Source organism: Neopelma chrysocephalum, unplaced genomic scaffold (assembly GCF_003984885.1).
Source record: "Neopelma chrysocephalum unplaced genomic scaffold, ASM398488v2 Primary Assembly neopelma1_24, whole genome shotgun sequence".
In the NCBI taxonomy this organism is placed as follows: domain Eukaryota; kingdom Metazoa; phylum Chordata; class Aves; order Passeriformes; family Pipridae; genus Neopelma; species Neopelma chrysocephalum.
In genome coordinates this window covers 5,976,718-6,004,632 of record NW_020897693.1, presented here as the reverse complement: position 1 = coordinate 6,004,632, position 27,915 = coordinate 5,976,718, and the positions used below count along the sequence as shown (strand labels likewise).

Here is a 27,915-nt window from a genome sequence, read left to right as displayed (position 1 = left end):
GTTAATGGTTGGTTTATCCTGGTCTGAGAGCAATAGAATGTGTGGTTTGGCAATCAACCCAAAATGCGAATATCACAGCTTAAACTTCTACCATTTCTTCTTTTGTACTTTATTTTATTTCAACTTAAAAGTAAATTCTGAAATCCCATCGCACTTTTGTACTTCATCAAGAAATTAGTTTCTTTCTGTGTTTCCCAAAACGATAGACTGTATTAAAATTAACTCTGGGATGTTCCTTTCTTTTGCTGAAGGTAATTCTGAATGGTTTATTTCAGTGTTTTTACTTTTTTCCCTCAGAATTACTGTAAAGCTTTTCTATTTCATCCATTACAGCACAGTGTTTTTCACATTTGAATAGCTGCATCAACACGAATCCTTTATAAGAACCTTAAAAACAAACTTTGCCAAGTCCCCGAATACAGAAGCTGATTCACATCCCAATACTCAGCTGCCTCATGAATAAAGGAGAGTCTGTGCCTGACACTTTGAAGCTGTAGCTGTTAAACCATACAGACTATTTACCTCAATAAATCATTATAAGAAACTAAGGTACAATTATACCCACAGAGAAATAGAATTCAAAACACTGATTTATGTGGTTCAGTGCTTGTTCCCTTTTCCATCATGTTTTGAATTTTATGCATGTTTGTCATCTTTGGCTGCTTCCATGTATCTTTAAACTAATGGGTCTTACTTTTTTAACATTCCTCATTAGGTTTGTTATTTTACTTTGACATACAGACATGATTTGCACGCTGTACAAAGTTTTGCATTTAAAATTAACTATCTAATATCTTATGCTATAGACCAAAAATGGAAAATGTGTGTAATTTGTTTAAATGAATGTACACCCTTTTCTGGTTAATTTGTGACCATCTGAGCTGAAATTCCATATTAGTTGAGAATTTTTTTGGTGCTTATTTGTGAGATCTGAAGAGAAATCACTACACAAAGGAATCTATCATTGTGCTTTTCAGAATGTGCCTGCTAATTTAGAGGGTTCTCAGAAAGAGATGGAAGCATAGGAATTTACATTTGGAGTCAGTTCTTCAATTTCTTTATCCATCCCCGAAGAGGCAAAATTAATCTAAAAGATAAAAAATAAATAAAGTGAAAGTTCAGCCTCAGAGGAAGGAATGGCACTGAAACCAACAAATGATTCCATATGAAATGGTAGGAGTAAGGTAAATATATCTAGCAAGGGAAGTCCGAGAACAGCCACAGACTCTGTTAGGCCACCCAAGCCTTTAAGAGCATGCAGTGTTGTCCTGTAGAGCGACAGGGTGGGGAGTGATTTAATAACCACCAAATGTTCCTTAATAAAACTTCAGAAAGTTACCAAATATTTAAAACAACATTTTAACTGTGAACAATAGTAAATATACTACAGTTCCAAATGCTTTATGCCTTGCTAATAACTTTCAGTGCTGATACTTGGATGGATCTGAATGGTCTGGATTGAGGGTGTATCATGCAACCTGCCTGGTCCCAGTGATTTGGATTAGAGTAGTGCTTGTTTGCACTACTTGAGAGGGAGCTATGAATCCATCATTATTTCTGAAGTGATTTAAAACATAAAAGTTTTTAGGCTATATGTATCTTTCATCTATCTAGTTAAAAAACCTGTGTCTGTTGAAGACAGGTTTGGCCATTTCAGACCATTTTTGCTTTACAGTCAATAACAGGAATTTGAGTGAGAAGTCCAAATGCTCCATCTGTATTTTCACTATCTTACACAGAATTTCATAGGATATTTAATTCATAGGTGGATATGCATCTATACTCTGTATTTAATATATGAGTAACAGCAAACAATCTTTTGCATACACTCATTTGCATATATATATATACATATGTGTATTTGTAGATATGCCTTACTTCTTGCTGAGTTTTTGTCTTTCTGAATCTACAGGCATCTTGTGAAGAAATAATATTATACCTAAAAATTTCCACATGCAAACAATGTTATTTATCCAACACTGAAAACTCATATATTCCATAACCTTGTGCCCAGTATTTCGAGTCTATAACGTACTGCTTTTAGAGTCTGTTAGTATTTAAAAGGTTTCTGTTATTATACTTATGTAGTTAATAATGTTTTTATACCACTGAAGCAGAGGATTGCTTAGAAATGTTGATCATGGTGGAATTTAACAAGTCTTTGGATAGAGCATTCTACTACCAGCTATTGTCAGGGTGCAATGTGAGACCTCTTGCATTATCCAGACACAGAGGGACAACGTTTAGAAGCCTGGGAGCAGAAAAGCAGGACAACCACTTATCTCCAGAAGAAAATAGATATATTCATTCTCATCATCTAGTGTATTTCAATCTGATTTCAGATAGAAACACATCTGCAGTGTCTGTGCCAGTCTGTATCTCAGAAAATGTTGGCAGATTTGGATAGAATTTGACAGTGGGGCAGTGTTTGAAGCGTTTCAAGTTTCTATGAGCTTTAGAAAAGAAAAAAAAAAGGTGACTAGATAGGGAAAGGGAGTGATCCAGTGATAGATACTGCTGCATTCATTCTGCAGCAGTATCTATAGCCAGCCAAGCAGCTTGTCCTCACTGCTGTATGAATCATGTGCTGCATCTTGCCCAGCTCCTATCTGAGTACCCCGCTGCATTCCCTGGGGAAGCCCTAACGGGAACCAGAGCTCGTGGTGTTGTCTGTGGTCAGGGGAAAGTGGAGGGAGAGCCCACAGGGTGTACATGCAGCAAATGGGAATTACTGTGGTGGGACCCACACGAGTGTGGAAGAGCACAAGTCAGATGGAAGCCACACTATGAACATTTCCACTGCTTACAGAGCAATTTGTTTATTAAAACATTTTACAACTGTTGAAATTCCATTTATGAAACTAGGTTTTTGTAATACCTACATTTTATTTTTCCTCTGTGCCTAGAACAGTTTACTGCTCAGTTATAAAAATAGCAATGTCATCAGTGATTAAAGCTTCCTATTAGATATTTCCATTAAGAGAATTTCAAATTATTAGTGTTTCACATTGTTTTTATAGTTCAGTGCTACCAGGCAGCAAAGAACATTTTGCAATCTACTGAAAAAAAAAAATCTCATCCTATGTTGAAGGAAATTCTGAAATATTTTCAACAGTTTCTGAAATTTCAAATATTTACTAGCATTTGTTGGCTCAGGTGATCTTGCATATTCAGTCCTTCAGTTTTCTAAGCAACAAATAGAAATGCATCCTGAATGCTATATAAAAGCATCCAAAGTTAGGGATTGTTTGCTGTGAAAATTACAGCACCTTCTCAGCTATTGGGATGCCACAGAAACTGAGGAAGTTGGTTCTGCCAGTACTCAGCTAGAGACTGACTACTATATCCGAAACTTTCCGTGAGCTCTCAAACAACACACATCAATAAAAAGTATTTTAATTCCTAATAAAATCTCTTACCAAAATTTCCAAGGGCCACATACTTTTCCAGCTGTATGTTCTGTTCTGCACGTGGGTTCTAGAGCAGTGTAAGTGTTTCACGTTATGTTTTATTGAAGTAACTGTGCAGGTGTAACAAGATATGGATGCAACTGTAGTAGTACAGGAGGGTTGTGTCCGTCTTCCCCAATGAGGAACTTCATATGTAGAAAGCAACCTTATGATCTCATCACAGTGCAGGGCTTGAGCTGATTAAATGAAATCAGTGTAATTAAGCACAACTTTTGTATGTAGGCAAATCTTAAGCATTGCGTGAACACAGACCAGGAATAAACTTGCTTAGTTTACAAAACAGACTGTTAGTTGCAGCCTATCACAGAAATAGGGTGATCGGTTTTTAAATAATTATAATGAGTTAATGATGCAACACTGTGTGTGTTTAGGAGGGCAAGATATGTCCCAGGAAAACACTGTGAATGTTAATCCTAGGCACCTGAACCAATTTGTTGATGTTCCCTAGTATGATTTTTTTGGGGGTAGCTTGCAAAAGCAGTGAGGAAGGACAGTTCTCTGCAGGTTTTCTCTAAGCTTGTCTTCTATTAGCAGATGCCTTTCACTCACCAAAACTTTAAATTCAAACAAAGGTTCTTTAATTTTAGCAATGATTCTTCAGAATATCCAGGGATTATATATAATAGATTGCGAGTATAGCATGAGCAAACAAGGCATCAATAATAACCTTCTAGCATGGTTTTATCTGGATGTACTGAATTACAAAGAAAACAGTTTTGGATTTTTTCCTAAGTCTTGTGGATCACAGATTGCATGTTTAAAAGTGAAAAAGCAGTAGCCAGACAAAGGAAAAGAAACAACATAAAAAGCCTTACGTTTGCATGAGTTTCACTATGCTGAAATCCTGACCTCAAATCAATAAGAAATCCTTTATCTGACACATATTGAGGGATTATAGACTCAACATTTTAGAGGATGTGTTTGAACAGCATTGACATCAAAACCTTCTGAAAACTCCAGGTGGATTATGAACTGCGTACTGTTTATATCTGTAAGTACAAGCAGCTGAAGAGTTATTTCAGTCTATCTGTGCTACAGTTTTGCAACTATGCCACGTTTATTTCTTAGGAAATAATTATTAAGGAGTGTGGGGGGGTGTGTTTATGTTGGTCGAGTGGTTAAGGCATAAGGACTTGAGAGGTCAGAGTTTTTATTGCAGTTATGTGACAGACGTTCTTTGTGTGGGGGGTAAATCAAGTCCTCGTTTTGTATTGCTGTTTTTCTGTAGGTACAGCAGTGATGGCACATTGGCAGCACTCAGTGGGCTATTACAAGATGTGTTTTATTATTTTTGAAAGGTGCATGTGATTACTTTTAAAGCTACAATAAGGCTGCACTAGGTGTTGGGATTTGAAAAATATTTCATATTGGGCAATGGTGCTCTTCAAAAAAGCTGATGCCTTCCAGGAATCTCTGCTTAGTGAGTCTGAAAACCTCACTGAAGATATGCTGCTGAAGCAGTTGTATTTGAGGTGGACCAATATAGGTTGCTCTCTGCATTTTCAACTGTTTAAACAACTTCGGTTTGCTGTGAAGAGTGTTAAAGATGCTGAATGTATCAATGAAATAGCCATTTATTTGGGTGCTTTGTGAGCAACGTAACTTATTCTGGGACATTTGTAAAAGTGTTTACTGGATAACCTCTTACCCTAAATTGTTTATTTGCTAAGCTCTTACTATATATTCTGTGATATAACAAAGGGAATAGATCCAAATGTGTGCTAAAGACAGAAAAAAAAACAACTTGAAAACAGAAGGGAAGGAAAATTACTGTAATGAACAATCCATTGGACTATATCACATATGTTATAAACTCAGGGAAAAGCTCTAATATTTGATTTAGGAGACATCCATTCAAGAAAGCCTTTTGGAGTCTGCACAGTTTTCTGTCAATTATTTTAACAGTTTCAACTCTCTGTTCTCTGCTGATGGCCAACTGTCCTTAAATGGAGAAATGTGGGGGAGCTAGAATTTTAAAGAGGAACTAAGATAATGCATGTCTGTTTTCCCCTTGATATTGAGGAGGAAAATGTTTTGCATATAGAAAAAAAACCCCTGTATCATATAGAAGGATGTTTCAAATCCTAAAATTAGTCTTCTGTTAATTTTATGTCAAATGCAAAGAGATTTACCAGTGGAAGCAATCTAGATAATGCAAATCAGGAGAACTGTGGACTAGTGAAAGTAAAAAGGAACAGCCCTGTATCTGCTGTTATAATATCCTTTCTGTTTGACAAGTCTATGCATTTTATTTCATATATGTAGTTTCTGTTTTAAATGAGCTTTATGAGTGTTCTCCTTGACTACCATTGAGAAATACAACATTTAGTTCTGTTTTACAGTTATAGGGCTTTAAAAAAAACCCCAAACAAAAACACGGAAAATTTAAATCTAGATTTCCTCATGTTTCTATCAGGATAAATGAAAACTTTTTGTTTTAAGGACTGACAAAGTTCAAACACATTTCATGTGTGATAAGACTTTAGCAGCTAAGTTTTTATCATGTCCAAGGCTGTGTAAGGGGAACTTATTTGGAAGTGTTTATTGTTCTGGCTGGTGTCCTTAGGCAACAACAATGACAAAATCTCTGCTGAACAAAACAACAAAACATGTAATTTGGTGTTAGTTGAAGTACAGTGGTGGGCAAAAATGCCTGCAGAAATACAGCAGAAAGAAAAAGGGTAAGTTACACCTAAAATAAAATCTTACCTTTTGTTGAAAATTGTTCTGAATTTACCCATCAGGGACAGCAGGTGCAGTGCTGCAGAATTCTCTCAAGGCTTCAGTGGCCCTAGTACATCTGTATGGAGCTCAACAGAATAAATCATTTGTCTAGTTTAACATCTCTGCTAAACAGTATTGCCATTATTTAAAACTATCAGTTTGTGACTACCTGGCCTCAACAGCAGCCTGATGGCTGCAGTGGTGACACCTGTGTGTGTTTGAAGCAGGACGAAGTTGTTGGTCAAAGGTGGCAACACAGAGGTGAGAAGGGGAGCTTTGTCTGAAGTCGTGTTAAAGTGTGGTGCTATATCTTGGAGTGGGCTTTGGTTTCCCAATTTCCATGAGTAGTTTGTCCTTCTCTGAGCTTACATTTGTACTACTGATCAGTTTTGCTTTGAATGCCATGAAACTTGTAGTTTCTGTCATGGAGACAAGGATTAGGATTAGAAAAATAGCCAATGGAAGAGAGCATTGCACAGTTTGACATAGGAAGAGGTGTGTCAGAAAGACCATGAAAAACACTTTTTTTTTTTTTTTTTTTTGCTGTGCTGGTCCCCATTAGCTTTTTTCCTAATAACAGACGCTAATTTCACTTGTAAGTGTTAGAATGCTCTGAGTTGTTTTTACTTATGCTGGTATTATTTTTGAGATTAAAAACATTAAAACACTTAAACAAAAAGATAAATCTACTATTCAGATAGAAGGAAAATATTTAGTTTGTATTATTGGAAATGTGCTCAACAAAGGTTTTTCTTGAAAAAAAAATTTATAGTAAAACTTGTGACTGTGTATTTTCCTAAGTCTTAATTAACACCTCACTAACAGGTAATTAGTGTGGTCAAGCAAGGTATTTTTTTCTTTTTTCAGAATGTTTTGATTTCTTCAGAAAGTATAATCATCAGTGTATTCTATATATGTATTTGTTTTCCTGTGTCTCCATGCATATGAATATAGATACATATATATATATATATAACCAGTTAAGAATGCAAATGTGTGTGTTCTGTAATATAATTATTGTAATGCAGTGGGATTAGATGTATTGTGTGCTACATATTTCTTGTTAGGTGAATGTGTGAACTAAAAATTAGGAATACAAAGAGGATATTAATGCTAGCAATTAATTTCCCTTGTCATAATTATGTGATTTCCATTTTAAGATGTCAAAGGAAACTTTCAGGTTATATATTCTTTCCTTACTCACTAGTGAAAATTTGTTACTTTAGATTTTCTGCTATACACACTGAGTGAAAAAATATCTTTCTTACTAGCAATAATAGCAAATAAGAGATGCTGTTGTCTTGTCAGCTGGTGCTTGGGACTTGCTGCTTAGCCCGTTAATGGTCAGGTTTTAATTTGAAGAAGTGACTAGACATCTTAGATATATTGTTTATCTCATTCTGGGTTTTAATAAGACTTAAGACCTGCAGAAAGGCAACAAAGTCATATGCATGCAGACAGGAATACTGATGTGTCAGAGGAGAGTGAGATCTGGTGTAATTTCTGTCTCTGCCACAGTCTTCCTCTGTGACCATGAGCCATTTGCTTACCTTCTATTTGCCCCACATTCCATACCTTTATTTAGTCATTACATTCTTTTCTCACGCCTTCTGTTTCTCTTGTCTGTTAAACTTTGGACTTTTCAGGATAGAATCTGCCTTTTACTGTGCATCTTCTGTCTATGAGTAGTGCCTCCTAGAATGGGATGCAGTTGTAGGTTGGGCTTTCTAGACTTTGGTCATTTTCTATCACAGCTAAAAGTGACTAAATTTATTGTACCGGGGTGATAAAAATGGATTCTGAATGTTGAACAACTGAACAGAAATAACAATCCTTTCCATATGTAATGAAAATAACATACAAACAACATCTATTTTTATCTTTGGTGGTTTTGTTGTTCTTGGACAGCAATATAATTAACTTCATTTTGCTATCAATGAAATTAATATTCACAATATTAAAAGAATAATTATTTTTTAGGTTCTTTACATTTTTTAGTAAAAAAGGTGAGGAATTCTAAATATAAGATTACTGTTTACTTATTTGGAAGTGTGTGATAATGTATTGAAGTATATTAAAACTGCAACATGAAAGGCAAATATTGTTGCACAATTTTTTCTTTGCAGTCTACTTTAATGAAGTCTCTGTGTTCAATAGATACCTGGAAGCAAGGGGAAAGTCATTGATAGAGAAATTGTTTACTTGGCTTATAGGTCACCTTTCCAACTTTAGTTCATAAACTTCTGGTAAAAAAAATTACTTGGAAATGTTTTTCTTGGTAAAGGCTAAGATAATTCCAGATATACTGGAATTATGTATATCTGTTATTTTTGTATGGTATGAGTAGCAGATTGAAACCATAACTGCTTCCATTTTAAACTATAACTTTTCAGTGTGTCAATAGGTAACTGTTGTGTTTTTAAAATAACCTTAAAATTGGAAGAAAGAAACCAAGAAACAGTCTGTAACTATTTGTAATTTGATTGAGAATTCTTAACTTCAAATTTTCAAATGTATAATTCCTGAGAAACATGCAGAGTGTATATACACTTGTAAATACTTTTAATAGTTGTGCAGGAAAAGATGTCCTAGTACAGAACAGCGTGCATAAAACATTAACCTTCAGTGTAGAGCAGTTTTAAATTTACACACTGCCTATAAGCAACCCAGTTCATATGCTTGCATTGTAATTAGTTGATTTGTAATCCTGGTGACCATTTAGGATGGAGGAATTTGTTTGGATTTCTCTTTGTTTTCTACGGATTTAACCTTTTATCTGTCTTTCCTCAGGAGAGCTAAGGTTTTGGGTGAGTTTAAGATGGGTTCAGTCTGTTAAAAAAAAAAAAGGCAACCTTAGTTTCTAGTGTCCTGGCTTGTTGGTTATCTACTTTACAGATTTTATAATAGTAAAATAAGGCAATTTATATTTGCTGCACTGATATGCATTTGCAAATCTTTAATTCACTGTGTTTTGAGGTTTTTTTTATAACTTCCTTTTTATGGTACCAAAACATCTCATCAGGCAAGGACACATTTCTTAAGGTATTACAGGAGCTGAATGACAATCCAGCAGATTTTAAAAAATCACTGATTACCTATGAATTATCCCAGTCACCAACACTCAATAAATAGGACATTTGATATCATGAACTCAGTACAAAAGAAGATCGGTGATCTGTGCCCACTTGTTTGAGATTTTAGGTAAGAAAAACATTACTTTTTTGGAATACTATAAATGATTTAGTAAATTAAGGTGGTTACTTTATTACTGTATTATTGTAAATCATAATTTGCTGTGATGTAGGACTGTAAGGAAGCATTCTGGACTGAACAAACCCGTGGTACACAGCATGGGGTAACTGCAAAATACTGCCTGTATTGTCTGCTCTGACAACAGCAGTTCCAGGCTTCACTCAGAGGTACACAGTTGTACACCCACAAACACTGATTAAACAGACTGGCTTGGACAAGAGCTGTAGTTTCTAAATTAAAGTACTAGATTAAAGTTTCTAGATTAAAGTACTGTAGATAGGAAAGACATTCTGTGGTCTTTGTATTCTTATTCATGTTTTTTACTACCTTGATGCTGTTAAGAAGAAACGGTGCTTCGTTGTGTTTTGTTTTGTTTTGTTTTGTGGGAGGGGGTGGGTTGTTTGGTTATAAAAATTAAAAAATTCCCTACGAAATATGTTGAATCTAATGAATCAGATGTTGAATTTAGTGAAGTCTATCCACTAAGTGTGGCTGAATCCTTGAGCTGTGGTCCTACAGGCAGTTTGAGTTCAACAGACTTGATCTTCTTGACTAACAAGACTCCGGTTTTGAGGACTGCTACCAAATGTGTATAAACAAAGCTGAGCAGAAAGACATGGGATATGCAGGTGTTTTTGTAGCTGTATACCCAAAGCCCATTCCCAGGCTCAGAGATGCCATCCTATTCTTCCCCAGGCCATGTATCTTTCCCTTCCCAGGTTTCTTTCTGCTTGCTCAAAAAGACAAAGTATAGCAATGCTGCTAACGACGACAACAAATCAATACACATCCAAACTGGATTAACTGAACTGAACTTTGCTTTTATTATTTGGGCCAGGGCAGGCTAGTTATCAAAGCCTCAGAAATCGAGTTCCTTACCTTCCCCCTCAGTAGCTGTACACATGACCAACAGAAAATCCCACATGAAACACTTATTTTTGAGAATTTTTATTTCTAGAAAACTATCACCAATAATTCCCCAAATCCGAAGATTTATTGATTGCATGTGAATTACTTTTTCTCGCTTTTCTCTTCTTTGAATTCCTCTGATAGCTGTTTTTGCAGCATTTCCTCCTGTAAGGAAGTATCCTTTGTACTCTTTCCTCAGTGCTCTCCACTGCTGGCCTCCAGAAGCAGACATTTTTATCCCATCATGTGATCCAATGTTTCTGTTAACCTTTAACATATCCTGACTACTCAAGTTTTGGAAATCTTCTTTGTATCTTCATATAACTTATACTCATTTCCTAAGTTATCAGCAGAAGAGAGGAACATACTACAACAGTGGGAGCACAAATGTGTCTGTAAATACTGATTTATCTTATATTCAAAGACCTGTCTGCTAGTCAGTCTGTTAGAATCCTTCATTCTGGGCCTTCTTGGCAAGTCAGGTAGTCAATATAAACCTTTCTAATATTGTTTTAGGTGGTTTCCCCTAAATCAGTTACAGATTTTATCTTCCTTCCAACCAGTACAAGTTGCAAGGGGAAAGCTAAACCTACTGACTAATATCTATTTATTTCTGTACTTGCAAGTAGCCTATTCTCTTTCAGGAATTAACACACCAATCCCTTATAGCTTCTCTGAAGCTTTTGTCTGGAATTTCCAAATCTGTCTTTTACAGAGATGAGTTTTTTAATATCGTTACTATAGTCAACGTATTAGACTCTGTTTCTTTTATTTACAATGTGACTGTAACATCAGAAATCTTTTTGTTGTTGATTTTTTTTATCTCCTAAGTATTTTTCTCCTTTCTTTTAAATTCCATTTTTCAACACTTCATCATGTCTATGTAGTTGCCCTCACAGATTTAAGGTAGATTAAATCTGTTTGTTCTAAAAACTTATATCCTTAGGTAACGAAAGATTCATATTTTTGTGGGTGTGGAATGGTAGAATTTAGATACTTGCATAGAGAAAAGAAGTACTGTCTTCCTCACTGTTGATTTTTCTAAATACTAGCTTCTAGTGTTCTTGGTTTCAGTCTTTTCCAAGCTGCCTTATCTTCTCATCTCTGTGCTAACGTTGCAAACATTACAAAACATAATATGTAGAATTATGTGTTTTATAGTGATGATGATACAGAGTTCTCTAAACAGTGAGTAATACTTACTGAAGCCACTGCTAAGGTCTTCCTCTCAGTCCAAAACTACACAGTGAAGGCTTGGAAAGGAGAAATCTACTCACAGGAGTGATCTGTGTAGCTCAGGAATGATTTGTCCTTGCCTGTTATGTTCTACAAAAATTCTGCTAGATAGCTTTAAGACATGAGGCTTTTTTCTTGCTTTTTGACCAGTGTTCAAGTAAGCATCCTGATTTTACTTCTTAGGTATCTTGGTAATTTCAACTCTATAAACTTACTCATTCTATCTTAGTATTTTCAAAGAAAGTGCAGAGGTTTTAGGAAGCTTGTAAGCGGTCAGGCTGGCTCTGGCTCTGGGTCCATCACAGCTGGAGTTGATCTAAGTTTGGGCTGCCTTGTCCTCTCCGCTATTGGCTCTGGCTCTGTGTTTCCACCTTCTGCACTGTGCTGGCACTAGCTCTTGTCTGATCATTCTGTGAATTGCTTCTTGAGCAAATCTGGCTGAAAAGTTTTTGTTTCGTTGTTCTTTTTTTTTTTTTTTTTTTGCTTTTGTGGGATTAGCTTACAGACGAGCAACCTCCCTGGGCTGGCTTCTGCACACTGTGTGGGTGTTAGTGCTGATGCAAGGGAAAGAATAGACAGCCTTGGTTGGTAGAGAAAGGACGAGAGGCAAGGCTCTGTTGACCTGGATGCTTGTTGGTTTGAGGTGCTGCAGGATCCCACCCTCAGGCTGCAGTTCCACTCTTTCTTAAAGCTGATCTCCACACCAGCTTTCATTCACTCAGCGCTGTTCGCTCTGGTGCCAGCACTAGGTTTTTGTGCTGCTGTGCTATTCCAAATCACAACAGACCCCCTTTCCCTGCCCCCCAAAACCACAGCAGTTTCTTCAGCTGTCTGAATATGTGGCCATGTAATGTTGCTGCTGGCAGTGAGGATGGAGGGAGAAAAGTAAATATTTTTTAAAAAACATAAAAAAGTAAATGCGAGTCATTAAGACATGTAAAGTAACCATGGCATTGCGGCTTGTGAAGTGTATATGTTACATTTTACAAATGTAATGTTTTACAAATGTTTAGCCTTCACATGACTTTTAAGAAGACTGTTCTTGAATGGAAGATTGTTTTCCCCCACCTCCTCCTCCTACACACAACTCACACTTTAAGTCTTTTGGTAGACATCTCTAAGCCCATGTCAATATAAAGTCCAGATCTGGCATCTTTCATATTCCAGAAGTCTATGATGTGTTTTTACAAATATATACACATACTTCCATTTCTATTTACATAGAAAATTAATAAACCAATAGGGTTATGAAAAAAATATGACTTTAACAGATTTTAATTGAAAAATAATTTTATATGGTTGCCTGAAGTGTGCAACTAAATTCATAGGTGAGGAATAGTTGAATCTCTATATGGTGTAAATGATCACTGTTCCTTTAGCCTTTTACATAGATAATGATCTGCCCTGAGATACCCATTCTGGAGTAACACAAAGCAGGGAATGACAAAAGGTAAATGTTAAGACTAGACAAGGGTTGCAATAATTGTGCAAGATAGAATTCATCTTACTTGCCTTAGTCTCTAAAATATAGGTGTCTAGCACAAAATATTTGTGTCTAGGTCCTTTTTAAGTTGGGAGAAAGGGACAGACTCCTCCAGTGCCAGTTTCTCTTTTACTTCAGTTATTCATGGGCAAACAGGGCATTATTGCAACATGTTGTGGTGACACCTCTCTGCATGTATGTATTTGATTATAAAGGAATTCTGCACAATCAGCTTAAACTAGACAGCTACTTTTAATTTCCTAAACTTTTATGAGATATGAACTAACATTGAGGCTCAATTATCATATGCACAAATTTTTATCCCCTTTAAGTGTGGAAAACCTTTATATGACTGTCAGCTTTTTTGTATTAACTAACTGCAAATATTTCATCAACTTAGCAGTTACTCTTTACACTACAGACAGAACTACATTAATTTTAAAGAAGTTCTGAATTTCTAAAAAGCATAGTGATTTGAAACAGAATGAAATTTTAAGCAAACATCTGAGAAAATATGTAATTTTTTTGACTTTTAAATTTAAAAAAATCTAAAATAAAACAATGCTAGAAACTAGTATGTTTTGGTAATAGCTTGCTTATTAAACATAGAGCTGTTTACTTTGTTCATTGATTATGTTCATGAAACCTTAGCAAGTTTTTGAAGTAAAATTTGCAAGTATCATAAAACTCTAGCTGGCTAATAACAGGACATCCTTTGCATAAGTGTGCTTAAAAATAATAATTAAAAAAAACAAACAGATTTTAAGGAGTTGTATCTCTGCATCAAAAGGGCAAGAGTCTAAATCTGAATGTAAGTATAAAAGCTGGAAAAGATTGAACATATGTTATTTCCCACCAGCATAATATTAAATGCAATTATTTTCTTTCTGCTAAAATCTTGAATATATCTTTCAACACAACCTCAAAGAATCCCCTGCTGCTGTTGATTATAGTGAATCCCACTTCCTGCCACCCAGTAAGTCTTTGCAATTTTCTCTTTTTCGCCACCCTGTGGAGATAAATAATGTATATTAATGTGAAAATATCAACAGCAAAATCTCTTCATATTCTCCACAAAATAAATCTTCTCTCTAAATTAAAGGATTTGTATCATTCTTTTTTTTGAGCAAAAAGAAGCAAGTTCCTCATGTAAGGGCTTTGAAAAGTTTGAATCTCACTCTTGGAAAACAAGTGTGCCAAATACTCTATAGAAAAGGGTTGAGTTTTTTAGAACTGGAAAAAGGATTTGTTATAGTGTACTACATTTAAAGCACAGATTTTAGTATTTTCCTATCTCAGTCTTGCGTTAAATAGGCCTTGACAAATCCCTGCTAAACCTCCTTTGACCCAGAACCTTAGGAAGTGTGTCAGAGAACTTTGTGCTGCTTTTCAGGAATTGCTACCTGTGCTGAACACGACTGCAGAGGATGTTCTATAAAAGGTTCATCATGTGTGGCTACCATAGCTGAGTGCATTCAAATGTAAGACACTGCTAATTCCACACTCAACCCACCTTATTTTACATTAAAAACCAGTATGTGACTAATTTCCTTTGCAACTCTAAGTTCTAGAAATGACTAGAAAAGCAAAGGCAGAAACTATGACTGAATTATGACTTGAACACCACTTTACAATTGAGGTTGAGGTTTCAGTGCTTAAGTGGAAAATTGCCATACTAAATAAGTGATTGCTTGCTGATCATAAGAGTTGGGCATTTGGGGGGTATGTGACCATATTGATTCTAAAGTGCTCTCTTTTTGCTTAACATGTTTTTCCTTTTAATTTCAACTTCCAGAGACATGGGCTCCTTTGATGAACACTATAAACATTTCCTAAGTTAATTTAAAAAAAAAAAACAAACTATAACGCTAACATTGGGCATACCTTTCTATTGCATAAATGAGAAAGCTAATTGAAAGAATTTTCAAACCAGAAAAAAAAGAAAAATTTTTTAAAAAAAGAAAAAGAACTCCCCCAGAACAGAACACTTAGTCACAGACATTTCAGAAAAATCTAACCATTCCATATCATTAAAATGCCATCAAATTAAAATAACGGCAAAATTCTCAGGCAGAGGCAAATTGTGACCCCTCCCCTGTGGTTGTGGTAGCCCAGCAGTCAAGGACCCAGCCAGGAGTATGATTTCTGTGGGAAGGAGGGGAGGGAGAAGGGAGGATACCTTTTGTGTTTCTGGGCTGCGGAATGTGGTACTAGAAGAAGTCAGCAGTTGTGAGCTGTGTTGTATCGGCTGCTTTGCTACTTGGCATTAGTGCAACATCAGTCCAGGCTGTTACTGACTGAGGGAGAGGCTGTTTCCTTCTTTTGTCCCTTTCTGCTCTACCAATAGCAGCTGCTGGGAAGGTATTTTCTCCATGGTGTTTTGTTGAAAAGTAGAGAAAATATTTTCAATTATCCCTTGCTGTTAGATTTCTGTGTAAATAATTTGTGTTAAGGTAAAAATCCATCCAAGGCAGGAAGACGGTTTGCTACTTTCAGCCCCATTTCTATAAACATTTCTATGCATGTTTAGTTTTCACCATGTGAGCAGCATCCATTTGGGTGAAGTTAAGTATGGCTGTAGGCGCATGTTGGAAACTTGACCTACTTTGCATATCATCATGTATATAGAGCAATTTTAGTCCAAGAGAGTATCCCGTAGATGGGAAGTTTGAGTTGCAGAAGAGACCATCGAGGAAATGAAACCTGGTGAACTAATATGAATTAAATATTTTTGTACTTTAGTGTAAGATATTCATTCACAGCTGAAGAAGTAGTAGGAATAATATAAGCATTAACAAAAATTAGAATTTATTCAGTGGCTGAGGCAAAAACCAAAATCAGCTTGCACGGTGGCAACACCCAGTTGATTTATGAGTACCTTTTATGATTAGAACTGCAGACTTTGGAATTATTTTACACATTGCAAGAGAGTTTTGTTTGGTTTGAAAAAATATATATGATAAGATAGCAAAAATTTTTAATGTCAAGTCAAGTATCCTCTTACTCATACCAGAACATTGTAATAGCAATATCCTAAAAAACTCTTCTATCAAATGTGATACAGGACTTTAGGAGCGTGAAGGCTGAGCCTCATTACTAACTTGTATGAGTATTTCTACACATTATCTATTCCATTAACTTAGTTCCTGATACTGCAGAAGTTTGGATGCCTAGAATTACAGAGAGTGAATAATTTGATTAGAGTAAATTGGACTACTACAAATGTGTGAAGTGAAATGTGCTTGTGAATCTTTGCAGGGCTGAGACTTTTAATGGTAATCTCATTATGCATAAATATAATTGATATGTGAGGAATCTTTTATGAATTTAGTCCCCCAAGAGTCTCCCTCCATGTAGAAAAATATGATAAAAAGGTGAAAAGTCCAAAAAGAGTAGGCCACAGGTTTTTAAAGACACATGCCCACATTCACACGCATGCGATATAAGCAGATGTGGATCTGCCTAGATTGAGCTCAAGGCATGCATTCTTAGCATTTTTCCTACTCAAGTGACTTGGTGTAAGTGACTTGTTCAAAAACACTCTATAGGTTTGTAGCACAGCCAGAAATAGAACCCACATATCCTGACTCACAGTTATAGACCAGACTTCTGCTTAAATTTGTGTGAGAAGTTAATTGGCCATGTTTCTGTATGAGAGGGAATTTATTAATATTGTTGCTAGCTTACAGTGTTCCATAATTTTTGTGATATGATCCCATTCAATAAAGGTGTAGAGCTGAACGTGGGCTTACTCTGTGTAGATGCAGAGCATCTGGTTTATACAAATGGTTTCCCACCAAAAAGGAAAACTTGGAACTGTAGATTTTTAATGCACAGATCTTGTGCTTTTGCAATGTTAAGAAGTCCTTGTTGTTATGAATGTGCATTATGAGTATATTGTACACAGTCCTGGTATGCAAATGTGTAGCATTCAGAGAAGTGAAATAATTCTGTGTTATTATTATCTTTGTAAATTGCATCTTAAGAGTTTGTTGAGGACTTTACGATGGCAGTTTTCTATAGTCACAGCTATACAGCACAAAGTGTTTCTTTCATTATTAACAATAACTGAGCCAATGAAAATGCTTTTAAATATACACCAGACAAGCAGTTATCCAGCTCTTCCTTCTTACCATCCACAAACCATCTTTTAGCATCTTATAAACGAGCATGTAAAATAGCTTTGTAAACATCTGCTTTTCATTGTTAATTGTCAGGGAAAACTAGAGATTTAAATGCTTCTTTTGTAGCATTCCTTAATCCTATCAGAAAGGAGAGCTCTAGATGCTTCTCCTTTTTCACTGCAGATAGCTTCCGTAGGCTGTGGGCTTTCTTCTTTTTTTCCTTTCCCTTTTTTGTTTTGTTTTTAATATTGATAGTTTGTATTTACTTACAAACAGCTTGTTTCACATCTCAGCTTGAAAGGTCTTGCACATTCTAGTCTGTGTGGCAACTCAGTAAATTTAAACAAAATATACCATGTAATTATTGATTGCTGTGTAAAATGTGTTGAAAATCTAAATTTTTTTTCTCATTACAATCTGCTCAGTATTTTCTTTCACGTATAAACTATTGCATTAGGTATCGTATCATACGTATGCAATAAGAAAATGAGAGTATATGTTCATACTGTCCTATAAAGAGAAAGAATAAAAAAATAAATTTCACACTGCTACAATATAATTATTATTTTTAAAAAAATACTGCCTTTATTTTGGTAAGCTTTTCTGTTCTAAAAATCAAGTCATTAACGTCATTTGAGTGTGTCTGGCAATGATTTACTTAAGGTAGCATTCATAACACACAGTAGCTGCATTATACAGGAAAAATAAATCTATTCATGTTACATTTCCTACCTTTAAAGCTTTTTTTAAAATCTTGTATTATGGTCTTGGATTTGTAACATTTGACTTTTTGCTTCTTGCACACACAAAAGCAACATTCATGATTTAAAACTATTTCATGTTTTATATTTCTTGAACAGGAATAAATCTTTTTTTACACAGTTTTTTTTTTTTCAAATCTCCTTCACTGGGAAAAGATACTTTTTTCACTTAAGTCTGAATGTTTCCGTAGCTTTCATCTTTTAATTTTGGTGTTTTTAAAGTCAAAGTCTGCTTAATTAGTTTCTCCAGCACAGTTATTATTTTAGAATAATTTAGATTTCTCCTTGTTTTGTTAACTAAATAATAATTGAAGGGTACCATTACCTATTAGTGTTTTTGTTCCTGCTTTTCAATATTTACTTCTAGAACTTCCTAAAAGAATTGTTACATGGACCTCAGCATTGCTGCATGTAAAATTAATTGAAATGACATATTGTTGCAGTTTCTATGACAACCATATCATGATGCTGATGCTCTCAAAAATTTATAAACTACTATTTCAACTATGCTAATACCACTGAGTAAACATTTATTTACTTAATATTCTTATTAGAATTAAGCTTTTAATACTTTAGTTAAAAAAAATCAGAAAAAGGGGTATGTCAGTGTCTTTTGTTTGTCTGATGTCGGTTTTTTGTGAAGGAATTCTGATTTTTTTGTGAGAACATTTTAAAATATAACTCTGCTACATAATGTTGATGAAGAGATTATTCACTCAAAACAAAGAGAATGTATATCATCAGTCACAAACTTTTAAACATGACATTCCAAAATAACTCTTACAGTGTAATCCACTGCAATTGATTTAAAAACAGTCTTGTTTGGCTAGAGGAATATTTAAAGCAAATTTATTCCTATTTCTATTGTCCTAGATGCTAAACCTCTAATGCTTGTGATATAAGAGTACTGATTCATTGCCATGACTTACATAAATAAAGTCACAAGCTTAAGTGTCTGCATGACACCCCCCTAAAAATATCTACTTATATTACTGTCTTCTTTTATTGTAAATGTTGAAAAGCTTTGCCTGGTAACTTGAATTTTTTTTTCCGTATTAAATACATACCTTTAGTATAATCTCGTTATTCCATCAATCTGCAGGCTCTTAGAAGTTAGCTGATTTTAACAGTCTGACAGGGAACTCTATTACTCAGGCAACACTCACATTGGAATCAATGAGTGTTTTACTTGAGTAAAACATTTAGGACCAATGTAAGATGCCATATTCAAGGTACTTCATAATTATATAGATTGCAATGACTTAAAAAATAGTGAACTTTGCTCTCCAAACATAGTAATTTTATTCAGTCTAACTTTTATTTATTAAAAAAGCGTGTTTTCTATTCAATATGCATGATTCCCATGTATAAGACTTATTGATAATTGATTCAAATAGGAAATAAAACACCTTGATCTTTGATCTTTGAGTCATTTGTCTTAGGAAGATTCCAAAATGGTCAAATAATATTTACTTCACTTCAGTCTTAAATTTGATACTACATTGGAAAAACTTCTCATGTAATTGAATTATCGAATATGTTGAGATCATGTCGCATTTTAGTTTCTAACAGTATGAATACTTTCAGCAGTTTCTACCCAATATTCCCGGTTTAGTAAGCTATATTTAAACATGTTTTGAAAGATTTATACAGTGATTTGCTTCTTAGTCAACTTTGTTGCAAGAAGTTCCTACTGCATGTTTGGGTTAGAAAATGTAAAGTGCCCTAAGAGGAAAGGAGGGAGGAGACAGCCATACCTACCCATGCGACATGCCATGATATTTATAAGCTCCAAGTAAAACTGGACAGTCTGAAAGAACTTTGTACCCCAAAATTTCTCTGCAGACATTTTAACCTTTTGTCTTGATGTTTTCGAAACTGTCAATCCTTTCTGGCATCATCATTTTGTTTCTCTTAATAAGAAGCATGCAGTTTACATGCACAGGACTTGAGCTTCTGGGTGAAAACTGACAGTGACAGAAGCCTAAAAGATTAGGCCATATTATCACAAATTCACAGGAACATCTTGAAACCAATGCAATTTATAAGTGCACAGTGATAGTAATATAAAATACAAAATCATTGGCCTATCTCGAGGATTCCTTTTATTTCTGTTCATGTGGCATGTATATGTGGCTTAGTGGCAATGCATTTATTTGCAGTGTGGGCCAGTCCTCAGGTCAAAGACAGCTTTGTTTATTTATTCTAGCCTCCAGGGTTGGATTTTTTTAAAATATATTTTTGTTTGGATTTTGTTTGTTTACTTGTTTTTTAAACAGTGTCTTGTTCGTAGCACAATAGTTCAGTCAGGGACGTTGAAAATTGTGCTTTGCTGTTGGAGTTTTTTGGTGGTTTTTTTTTTTTTTGGAGGGGGTATGAAACAAAATAAACTGATGGAATAAATACAGTGTCACAATAAAAAGCCTATAGGTGCTCTGTGGAATTCTAACATGTGCTGTCAGAACGGGGCATTGCTAGTGAAGAAATAAAAGCACTGTGGTGTGCTGATAAACCCTCGCAGTAATTCATAGGGGGTTGCAGTCATCATGTTTAGCAAAGGTTTTTCTGTGATTGAGGTTCTAGGGGGAAATATTCTGTAACTTCCGTGTTTATACCACTGACCTACAGCTTACTCTGGGCTGTATAAAATAGGATTACTGCGGGCTGCAAGAGGGTCCTCTAGGACATATCCCCTCCCAGCTCCTCAACTCTGTGTGCAGGTATAGCTATGCCAGTGTATCTTCTTCTCCTTCCTCATTGACAAGACAAGCTCTGCTATTCCTGGCTGAAGCTGGGAATATCAGTATAATATGTGAGGCCACACAGGTGTATGCTCAAGGAAGAGGTGCCTTAGTATGACTGTGATGATTGCTTTAAACACCTCTTGCATGGCTTTGGGTTGCTTCTGAAAAAGTACATTTAAAATCGCTGTTAATCTTGAGCTCCTTTTTTTATATGTTGGTGGTGTTTTATGTTCATCCTGTTGTACAGAGATGGGAGTAGAAAAATTAATAAGATGAGAAATAGGTAAATCCAGCTGTTAGGTTAAATATCCAGAATAGGAGGAGCAGATGCATTTCAATGGAAATGTTTGCGCCTTCCACAGTCATGCTACTGTTTTTCCACTTTTACTCTATACCTACAAAGCATCAGGGATCCAATCTTAATGTGATTTCTAATCTCAGCTGAGTGTAATTGCCATTTTTTGAGCTTGTTATTAGCGTTCTCGTGATTCATTTGTGGAGCTTACTTGGCCAGTGCAACTTGTAGCTAAGAGTTAGGTGACTTCAACCTTGCCGGTGCAGTTAATGCTTTTCTGGGTGCCAGGATGCACTGACATGATGGATGTTTTCCGGTGGCTGGGGCAGAGCATCCATCCCACCAGCTGCTAAAAGATCCATTAGAGGATCCCCCTCCCTTCCGGGTTAAGGCTTTTTGTTGGAGCAGAGTTAAGAACTGCACTATGTTGTGATGTGTTGTGCCCCTATATAACAGGATCTGTCTGCTAAAGTAGATCCATTCCCATAGCTTTCGTGCCTAAGAAACTCATCGTGCTGAGCCTTGTCCACAACTTTTAGCGGTGTCACCCCAGGTACTGTTGTAACAGCCTCGTCTTTTTTTTCTTTCCTTTTTTTTTTTTCCCTTTCCCCCTCCATCAAAAAAAAAAACCCAAACAAACAAAAAAAACCAAAAAACAAAATTAAACCCCCAGCCTCAGACTTGAAACCACTGAAATGACTGGAGAAGCAAAACCTTCTAGGAAAGCCCGGGCAGTGCAACTGGCCTGATTTTGGCAGGGGAACGAGGCATAAGATGGGTAGAGGAGACAGGAGAGCTCCCTGGCACATGCTCCGAGAGGACGCTGCCTTCCAGCAGGGGTGTCGGAGGGGAGTCACCGTGAGCGATGCCGGCGGCAGGAGCGGGCCGGGGTGCGCTTTGCCCTGCTCACCCCAAAAACCTCCGGGGAGGATGAGTGAGACAGGCGAAGGAGGGAGAGAGTCCCGGGGCAGGTGGCTTAGGAAAACGCCGGTGTCGGGGTTTCCCTTTGTGTCTTTCCATCTCCTTAAAGTCTCCCCGTCTTTCCCCGGCCCGTGACAGCGGGCGGGAGGGAGCGGTGTGCGCTGGCCCCGGGGTCCCGGGGACTGCCGGCTCCCCGCGGCGGGGTCTCCGCTCCCGCCTGTGCTCGGCTGCGGGAGCGCTCCGGGAGCGCGGCGGGCGCTCGGTGCGGGGCCCGCGGCCGCCTCACGGTGGCGCGTTAACCCCGCGCACAGGCCCGGGCGCGGGGAGCCGGGAGCGCGCCCCGCTTCACCTTCGCCAGAATAACAGTCCCGTTAATGTTTTTGGATAAATCAAACCGCCCGCTACGGCGGGGCAGGGACGGGGAGGTGCGCGATGCTCTGCTCCGGAGGAAGGTGTTTCAGCCTGCCCGGCCGGCGCAGAGCCCAGCTGGATCGGAGCGAGGGGCTGCGGCATCTGAAGAGCGCGGTCTCACCTAGGGTTTCCCCCTCCCCCTCCACGTCTCTCTCCTCCCCCAGCCCCCCAGGAGAAGTTTGCAAAGAATGCGATTGAGAGGGTAAAGCAGCAGATTGCCAGCGTTAAGCTCCAGCCCGGTTTGGGTACAAGGATCTGAGCCACAGCCCCGAGCCACCGCCCTCGTTAGCACAGCAGCGTGCCCCTGGGACCTGGGTTACCCGGGGAGGACAAACACAATGTAGAGTCATCTTACCTCCGAGTCGAGGGAGCTGCTTTAGCGGCAGGAGCGGGAGACGCGCGGCTCCCTCCATCCCGCCCCGGCCGGTCTGTCACGGCGCTCCGGCAGCGCCGCCCGCCCCGCCGGGCTCCGCTCCCGGCGGGCTCCCCCCGCCCCCGGCGGGCAGTCCCCAGCCTCAGCCCCGCACACATCCACGAGTCAGGGGCAGCGTTCCGAGTCAATCCGTGCCGGTGCAAATCCCCCATGGCTCCTCTCCGCCAGAGTGTGGAACAAAATTGCCGTTTCCCCTGAGTTTTTCTCAGGCTGTGCTGGCGCTCGGGAGCAGGTAAGGCGGCTGCTGGCTGCCAGTGATCCCCGCTGCACTTGCAGCGAGCAGCAGAAGCCGGTGGAAGTGGGAGTGTGGTCTGCTCTTCATTAGGGAGGGGGGAACGGACCCTGGAGGTGATGCAGTGAAACACTTCTACTCCCTTGCATTGTGTTTGTCACAGATCACGGGCGCTCTCCTTTTATAACATTCACTTCAGGCGTTCTCAAACCCAACCGGAATAAGTTCTGATCCTCCCCTTTAGTTTACATTGGGGATGTCAAAGGATTAAATAAATGAAACTTTATTTGACCGTGGAGTTTACAGACCCTGGGATCCCTGCGCGCTCTGGCCTTATTCTAATTCTATAGCGGTAATTACCCTTCGTTTCTTTAAGTGCAATAGATTTATTGCCTTAGAGACTATGCACAGTTTGATTGAATTATTCATTTTTTTTCTTTGGTGTAGACTGCATCTGGGGACTGATGTGACGTGTAGATTTTTTTTTCAGGAACAAAGGGAATGTGGAAATGAAAGAGAGAGGGAGAGAGAGGCTGGCAGATGTGATGAGATGCGGTGAAGGTGTATCCAGCTTGGCACTCCCACTCCTCTCTTCTCCTCTCATTGCAGCCCTGGGTGACTCTCAGGCTAACACAAACAGCTTTTCTTCCGCAGCCTGCCCTCTGTCACTGTAAGTACAACAGCCTTCTCTTATCAGCATGCAAATTCCAGCCACTCACTACCTTAGCCTGGTGTTTGCACTTTAGATTTACAGAGGGGACCTTTAAAATGAACTTTCCGAGACAGGAAGGGGTTTTCATGTCGAACTTGCTTTTATTTTCTTTGTAAAAGTTTATGTGGTTTTTCCAGTTCTCTCCCCCCCCCTCCTTTTTTTTTTTTCTTGAACGGGGAGGGGGGTGGAGTGGGGAGATTGTTGCTGCGGCTTTTTCCTTCACTGTCAAGATGATGCACAGTTTAAAATTAAATTAAAATCTCCTTGATCCTCTTTCTGCCAAGACAATACATTTTGTTGGCAGATGACGCTGTAAGGAATTCAGAGTTTTTGTTTTCAGTCAGATCTTTAGCTTTGAGTGTTACAAAATACAAACGTCCCCTAAATTTTGAGGAGATCGCCAGAGGTTCTTGTTCTAGGGGAACTCGTATCAGCTGATGGGTTTGCTTTTGAAGAAACGTGCAGTAATATGCTTCTATCTAGTCTAACAAAACTTTCTCCCAATCGGATGATCAGGCTTTAACTTCCTTTCCTTTAGCTTTCTCTCAGATGCTCTTGATTATTTTGCAAAAGTTTCTCTGAACATCTTTAGCAAGCCTATAAAAAGCCTTCATTGTCGGAGAGTGTCCGCAGAGGGGATTTATAAAGATGCCTCTTAATTGTCCGGCATTAACTGGGGAGAGAGGGGAGTTTAGAAGTGGGTGAATGACTTTTAAAGTGGCATTTCTTGCCCTTTGAATCAAAAACTTCTGAGACCCTTCCGCCAACTCTACAAGAGTTGCAGGTTTGCTCCTCATGTTAAAGATGCGGTACGTACAACTTAGCACACAGACAGGTTGGTTTGCTTGTTGAATATTGCTTTACTTTAACGTGTTTAATGAGACAGACGGCACAAAATGCAATGACAGCTGTGAACAGGTAAGTGTCCCGACGTGATCTGAGCGCCTCCGGTCCCTTCCCTCTGCAGGGACCCCCAGCAGGTCAGCATCCTTCCTCAACATCTGCCTGCGCTGCCTGGATTTAGCCTTAATGAAGCCAAAGCAAGGGAAGTAATTTCAAACGCGGTTTCTAAACGTGGGGTAACTAAAAGTAAAAGCGTTTTCTTGTTTCTCGGCACGTGTATACGGATCTACACGGCGGGTGTTCACTTATGCAAACAAAGAGGGAATCACAATTATCCCCGTGCAGCGCGCACACACACACACACGCACATTTGCATACAATGCCCAAGGAATCATCTTTTCCTGGTGCCGAGAAGTTGTCGCTCTCCGACACTGTGAGTTACATCTGTAACTTAATTGATCACACAGGGGAAGCAACAAGCTGGAGAGCGTTGCTTGCGCTCCGCCTGGGAGCGTGGCCGCATCCCTGCGGTGTCCTGCCCCAGCCCAGTGTCATTCCTTGCACTGGATTTTCGGGAATGCAGTGGGATGCTGCCCCGATTTGGAGCTAGGTGGGCGGTTAGATTTATATGATGCCTTAATCATCTCTTGTCCCATTCCCGCTTCGTATTTAATAAGGAGAACGTTACCTTTGAGGCATTTGAAGAGTAGTTGATTTTTTTCCCTTTCTGTTTGTTTCTTGAAAGAAAAAAACTTCCACTGACAAATTGCTGGAGTTGCAAACTGAGGCAGGATAGTTCGTCCTTGTCTTCTGATTTACATCTCTTTTCTTACAGACCTTTTTTTTTTTTTGTTTTGCGCTCCAAAGCTTTAGTTATAAAAGAAGTCAAGGTGTTTCTTTTACTTGAAGCAGGTTTAAATGTGTTACAAGGAAAGCGTTAGTGACCAATTACGGAAATTCTTATAATTAAAGATTTAAAAGGACATAGCAATATCTGGAAAGGCAGCTATTTACTGCTGTTAAATCTATACACCACATAACTGTAGCAAGGTGCATATTTTGAATTAGCCAAACGCAGGTGAATACAAACTCAGTATTTACAGTCATACAATTTCCCCCATCTCTGAATGTCATTTTTAAAATTTCTTTTATTAAAATTGAAAGAATGAAAGGAAATGAGTTACTATGTCCTCATCCAGTTAATTTGATGATAAAGCTTTACTAGATAATTGTAAAGTTCTATTTCAAGAAGTTTGCTACTTGCTGAATAGCACTTGGTTATTCCTTTTATTATAGTGTAATTCCCCAAAATACTGTATAAAATAGGTCCATTATTCCAAGAGGTTCTGACTTACAACTCATTTTCCCTGGACTCTACTCGAGAGGGACAATAGCACCTCGGATAGCAAAGGTAGAGGATGCAACGTGCATGACTCCAGTAGTGTGTCGAGTTTTACACCTTGTTAACAAAATGAAATAGAGCCAAGTCAGGTCTGTCCTGTGCCATCCCGTTAATGCTCAATTTTAATCACGTCCTTATGAAGCAAGGTTCATTCACAGTGGGGCTGAGTGTGCTTCTGCGTCTAACATAGTCCACAAATTTCTACTTGAGAGAGGAGGAAAGCGAAATCAGGATTTCTCTTCGTCTTTTTGGCCTCTATAAGTTATGAAGCTATTTTAAAATTAAAAAGTTTGTCTGTTACTAACTGTTCCAGGCGCCTTCTGGAAAACGGGGAGAAAGTGCCAAAAATACAGAGATGAATCAACAACTTCTCTCTCTCTCTCATTTTGTGGGCTTGAGGTTGCTTTCCGCACTCCCATCTTAACAACAGTTTAGCCTAGGTGTGAATAATATCAAAAGAGGGAGACGTTAGCTCTGTAGCGCTGTTTGCCCACCTGATCTGCGGGCCCCTGACAGTTTGAAAGACTCTTTCATGTTTACCTTTGGAATGCAAAAATACAGCAGATAGACTTTCTTGGGTTTGCAGTACTCTGCCACTGGTTGATTTTCTCCTCAGCTCCTTACAGTTTTCCCTTCTTTTTCCCAGATCCCCCCCCCCCCCCCAATTAGCACTTCCAAAGGAGCGTGAGTTCCTAAATTGGTATTCAAGCTGATATTCCAGTCCCTATCTGTTGCCTTTTGGTAGGCAGAGAGAGGGATATTTATATAGTGCCGCTGCTAAAATTTCTCGTCGTCGCCACGAGAATCCCAACTTCAGCTCGAGTCCGTCCTAAATCAGTTTTTCCTCTCCGGCCATACCTGTCTTTCCCTTTTCACTGCACTCACGTTTTACCTTTCTGCTGAATGCATCACTAAATAGTTTGTGGACTTTGAGTGCCTTCTCCTGCCTCCTCTCCCCCGGATTCCCTGTAGCTGGACTCCCATCTCTAGAGCAATTTGTACTTTCCATTTCATCTGTTTTTTCCACTCCGGGTCGGGCTGCGGGATCGGGCTCTTCAGAGTCCCATTTATCAGCTGTCAGTAAGCGCTTGCTGAGTGCTTCCCTCTCGTCCCCGCTCCCTCCACACCCCGCCAGTCCTTCCCTCCTCCTGCACATCGTCTTTCTGCAGCTTTTTTTTTTTAATTATTTTTTTTTATTGTAACCCGTGAGCGGGAGCCCGGCAGGACTCTTCTCGCGTGTGCCTCCCCACGCACCCGGTGCGGTGCGGGGGCGGGAGGGAGGAGGGCGGGCCGGCCCCGTGTCACACGCCGCCCCCCCCCCCCCCCGCGCCGCCCCGGCCCCGCGAACCGGCTCCCCTGGGACCCCCCCGCTCCCCCTCCTCCTTTTCCGGCCCCCGCCCCGCCCTCGCACCCCCTCCCCGGTAACTTTCTAGTACCTTTCCTCACCACTCCGGGCAATCAGTGGTCATTAGCGAGAGCAGAGCGGTGTAGGGTTTCATGTGTCTAATGGCCCTGTGAGTGGTGATAGCTGCGCGGGGATGCGGCTGGCAGCCCGCGCCGATTTCACTTTCTGTTTTGTGCTCACTTTCTCCGCAGTTGTTGTTCTCCCTGCTCGCTCCCAGCCTCTCTCTCTCTCCCTTCCCCTCTCCCTCCTCTCTCTCCCTGTGTTGTCTCATCTTGCCTGTGCTGTCTGGGCGGGGGAGCCCTGCCTCCTTTTGCCTTCCTCAGATCAATGCCCTGGCCACTCACTTTCTGATGTTGCACGACGGGAAATGCTTTGAATACTTACGACATGGCCGCTCACATTGATTGCCAAGATTGACAGCAGTAACCATCGCCTTCACTTGTTTCAGGAGGAAAAAAAAAATGAACCTGATTGTAACCAAATCTCCAGGCAACCCATCCGCAAACTTCTAACGATCGGGATCCTGCACATCCATGGCCCGGAGAAACACCAGCAGAC

At 38.9% G+C, this 27,915-nt stretch overlaps 1 protein-coding gene and 2 long non-coding RNA genes across 4 annotated transcripts in view; 1 reads left to right on the top strand and 2 right to left on the bottom strand.

The window, feature by feature from the left end:
• Nucleotides 1–88: 88 nt before the first annotated feature.
• Nucleotides 89–22,769, bottom strand: LOC113976160. Its single transcript, XR_003537020.1, has 3 exons — nt 22,686–22,769; nt 6,180–6,280; nt 89–1,087 (listed from the first exon to the last, which is right to left on the bottom strand). It is a non-coding gene; the product is annotated as an uncharacterized LOC113976160 (long non-coding RNA).
• Nucleotides 22,770–23,570: 801 nt separating this feature from the next.
• Nucleotides 23,571–27,915, top strand: part of SOX6 (SRY-box 6) — a 376,930-nt gene continuing 372,585 nt past the window's right edge. The window contains exon 1 of the mRNA XM_027700993.1: nt 23,571–23,665. The gene's annotated coding sequence lies outside the window, so the exon portion shown is untranslated. The remainder of the gene's footprint in view (nt 23,666–27,915) is intronic.
• On the bottom strand, nt 24,554–27,595 carry LOC113976152. 2 transcript variants are annotated; one of them, XR_003537018.1, is made up of 3 exons: nt 27,389–27,595; nt 25,906–26,009; nt 24,554–24,732 (listed from the first exon to the last, which is right to left on the bottom strand). It is a non-coding gene; the product is annotated as an uncharacterized LOC113976152 (long non-coding RNA). The 2 variants fall into 2 exon arrangements; XR_003537019.1 differs by lacking the exon at nt 27,389–27,595 and adding an exon at nt 26,258–27,042 and having other exon boundaries at nt 25,906–26,156.